The sequence below is a fragment of the Chinchilla lanigera genome, unplaced genomic scaffold, assembly GCF_000276665.1.
Source record: "Chinchilla lanigera isolate Chin_1 unplaced genomic scaffold, ChiLan1.0 scaffold00002, whole genome shotgun sequence".
Taxonomy (NCBI): Eukaryota; Metazoa; Chordata; class Mammalia; order Rodentia; family Chinchillidae; genus Chinchilla; species Chinchilla lanigera.
Genome location: NW_004955403.1, coordinates 52,958,094 through 52,961,333, shown reverse-complemented (window position 1 = coordinate 52,961,333; position 3,240 = coordinate 52,958,094). Strand labels below are relative to the sequence as shown.

The following is a 3,240-nucleotide window of genomic DNA, read 5'->3' as shown; positions in this document are numbered from 1 at the left end:
GAGGAGCCGAGCGTGCGAACTGGCCCGCGCCCGCCGAGGGGCCAGCGCCGGCGGCGAGCTCGACCTCATCGCTGATTTTCTCTCGCTGGGACAGTTCCCGCCTTTGTGCGGAGCGCGGAGGCCTCCAGCGCGCCCCCGCACCGGGGCTCTCCAGCCCCCGCCCGCCCCTCGCTCTGCAGACTCGCGCAGGCCCGGGGGCGTTGCGAGGCGCGCGTGGGGACCCTGCCCCGGCCGCGCCCCGCATCCGTCCTGGCTCGGATTCGAGCCCTCTCCTGGGTTCCTTTCATTTCGCCGCAGACAGCTTCCTCGCAGCCCTCGGATCCCACCCCGGCTTCGCGGCCCCCGCCTGACGCCGAGCGTTTATTGACCTTAGATGGCTCGGGGGCTTTATCAGAGCCGAGGGGCGCCCGCCGCGTCTCCACCTCCCCAGGCGCGGCGGGAGCCCCTTTTAAGCTTTTCTGGCAAGTTCCCCTTCCTTTCCGATTCCGAACTCCGACCCCAGCACCTACAGAAAGGTCGCCTGAACGCGCACGACAGTGGACAGCCCGGAGAGGGCCTAAACAAAGGGACGCGGACATTTCCCTGCAGCGCGCGTTTATCTAGATAATTCAGGTGAAAGTGCCCCCCCAATTATTCGGATAATTGCCTCGAATCTCCACTTGGAGCTGTGTTTACACAATGGGAGATTGATGGCTTGGATCTCTTTCCTCTGCGTGCCGCCCAGGCCCCAAACCTCCTCCTCCCCACTGTGCCCGCTCTGAAACATCTCTGCACTTCACACACGGCCAACTGCAACTTTCCGTCCTGTAAATCACTCGGCAAATATAACCAGGCATTAGAAAGCCATTGGAAATAGGTATTTTATTGGGTTTGAGGAGCAGAACAGGGATAAAGAACCACTTAGTAACATTCCCTAAGCACCAAGCGCAGAAAACTGCCCCTGGGGCTTTTCTCACTCTGGGATCGAGGTCGGAGACCCGTTTAGAGAAGACAAAAGGACACTAGTGGCCAAGTCTCTGTGGCTAAAAATGAACTTTGCAAACGAAAAAACAGGTTCCCCAAGTGGGACTTTGGGGATCTTTTACTCAAGGACGATTTACCAAAACAAGACCAGCAGAAACTTTTGCATTTAGGACTATTAATGTAAAAAAAAAAAAAAAAAAAAGACAACCCAACTCCGGGATCCCACATCACAGGACTCTGACAACCTTCCACAGTAAGGATTTCTCTCGCTGCAGATTGACGTTTCCCTGATTTCCCACAGCTAAAACTCTTTGAATTCTCCATACTTTTGGAGACTGCAAGGAGTGAGAGTATCAGCCCTGGGGGAAAACGAACCAAGGACAGGAAGCCTAGGGGTCAGGAAAGAAGAGTGGAAGTTTTGAAACAGATTTAGAATCCACCCCGAGGGAAGTCTTCGGCCATGGCTGGACAAGCAAAGGCACCCAGAGGGAATGGTTTTCCTTTCTCTGCCAGGCAGAACTAATATTTGTAGGCCGGGCACCCAGACCAAGACTTTAAACCCAATCCCACCAAGGCCAGAACAGCTCTTGCTGGACTTCCAGAGCCTACAGAGTTAAAAATGCCATTGTTTGTTTTCAACCTTTGAGCAAGGGGAGGAGGCGGGGGCTGGCTGGTAGGGAGCAGAGTTTCCCACCCACGGGAGCTGGGCCTCCTGCTTCCCTGCCCAGGCCATCTCAAAGCTGCCCCTGCCCCTAACTTGGTGCCCGCTTTTCTTTTGGATTTAGCCCTTTTCTCAGCTACAAAGACAGTTCAAAATTCAGTTGCTCACACTGGACTTTAGGGGAAGGAGAGGTTCAACTGGACGCATCTGGAAAAGTGTATTCAGCCCAAAGCATATGCAGCCCAAAGCATCGGGAACCGAGCTCTTCCAAGCACGCGGTGCCTGCCCATTGCTTGCCTGGCTCCAGCATAAATGAAAATTAAGCTTCACATTGCGCCTGGCTGGCCCAGGCTTGACCAGTGAATAGGCAAAGAAAAGTCTCAGATCCTGTAAGAGCTTTTCACTAATGCAAGGCCGTAGGACACACAGGCGACTGAGCTAGCTCTAATGGGGCTGGGGAGGCTCGCAGGAGCTTTCCAGTGGGGTTTTTGAGAGAACCCCACGTGTCTAGGGCCACACCACCCTAGGTGCCGGACCTCATTTTAAGAGGACTCCAGGAAGCAATGCAACTTGGGTCTCCGATACTTGGTCGAATCTGCTTGGTTTCTGATGTGGTGCTTTTCCAGCTAGCTTTTCCTTGAGAGACCAACCACCTCATCTATTTCTGACTGTAGGAGTGGGCCGCTGAGCCCGTAAATGGAGAAAGTAAAATACCAAACAATGCCAGAAAGAGAAAGAGAGAAACAAAGCAGACCGGAAGCCGGGCCTCTGTGGCTTGGCCTTGGAGAAGCTCACCCTCTCTCCCCTCTGCAAAGGCCCAGGCCTCCCACAGGCCCTCCTCACAGCTGGGCTGGCAATGGGAAGGCCTTGCCCTCCCCTCTTTCCCCTTCATCCCTCTCCCCACGGCTTCAGATCCTGAAGTTTCCCAGGCTTTCCCTTTTTTGCTTCCCGGGGCTCCTGCCAACCTCCCGGGCAGCGGAGCCACCTGGAGGGCCAGGAGGGGACTCACCCATGGTGAGAGCAGTGTCCCTGAGCACCTCAGGCCCAAGCCTGCTGGAGCAAACTCTCAGGGGCAGCCCGGAGCCTGGGCCTGCCTCTCCTGGCTGTCCTCAGTCCGTGGGAGGGAGACGTTGTGAGTCCTGTCTTCCAGCTCCCTCCCAGCAACCAGCTTCCCTCCAGAATTAGATAACAGGAAAAATAGATAAGGGAAGTGGTTCATTAATTCAGCAAGCCCTGAGCATGGGTTTTTCTTTTTGGTATGTGTAGAAGGGAAAGGAAACCCAGCTAGGGAACGAAGCCCTGGCCAGGCATTCTAAAAAATATCAGCGTTCGGTTCGTGAGATTCCGGAAGGAGATGCCTCTCAAGCTCCCGGCTCAGAGGGACACCAGGGGACGGGCAGCAAAGGTAAGGAGTCACCGTGCACAGGGAGAAGTGCTCAGTCGATGCCAGTCCCACCTTCCAGCAGCAAGAAGGGCTGCTTTGCAGTGTTTGCTCATGTTGTGCAGTTGGGTAGAAATAGCAACAACAAGAAATAGGTTTCACAGTGCGCCCCTCATTAACATTCTGGGGTTCCTTCCAACAGGGCCAGGTAGACAGATTATATATTATCACCCTG

General features: G+C 54.9%; 1 protein-coding gene across 1 annotated transcript in view; it reads right to left on the bottom strand.

Annotated features, from left to right (window-relative positions):
• The window catches only part of Gata4 (GATA binding protein 4), a gene marked incomplete in the record, with an annotated part of 70,950 nt that extends 67,934 nt beyond the window's left edge, over window positions 1–3,016 (bottom strand). Inside the window, 1 exon segment of the mRNA XM_013514552.1 lies at window positions 2,634–3,016.
• Between the last annotated feature and the right edge of the window lie 224 nt (window positions 3,017–3,240).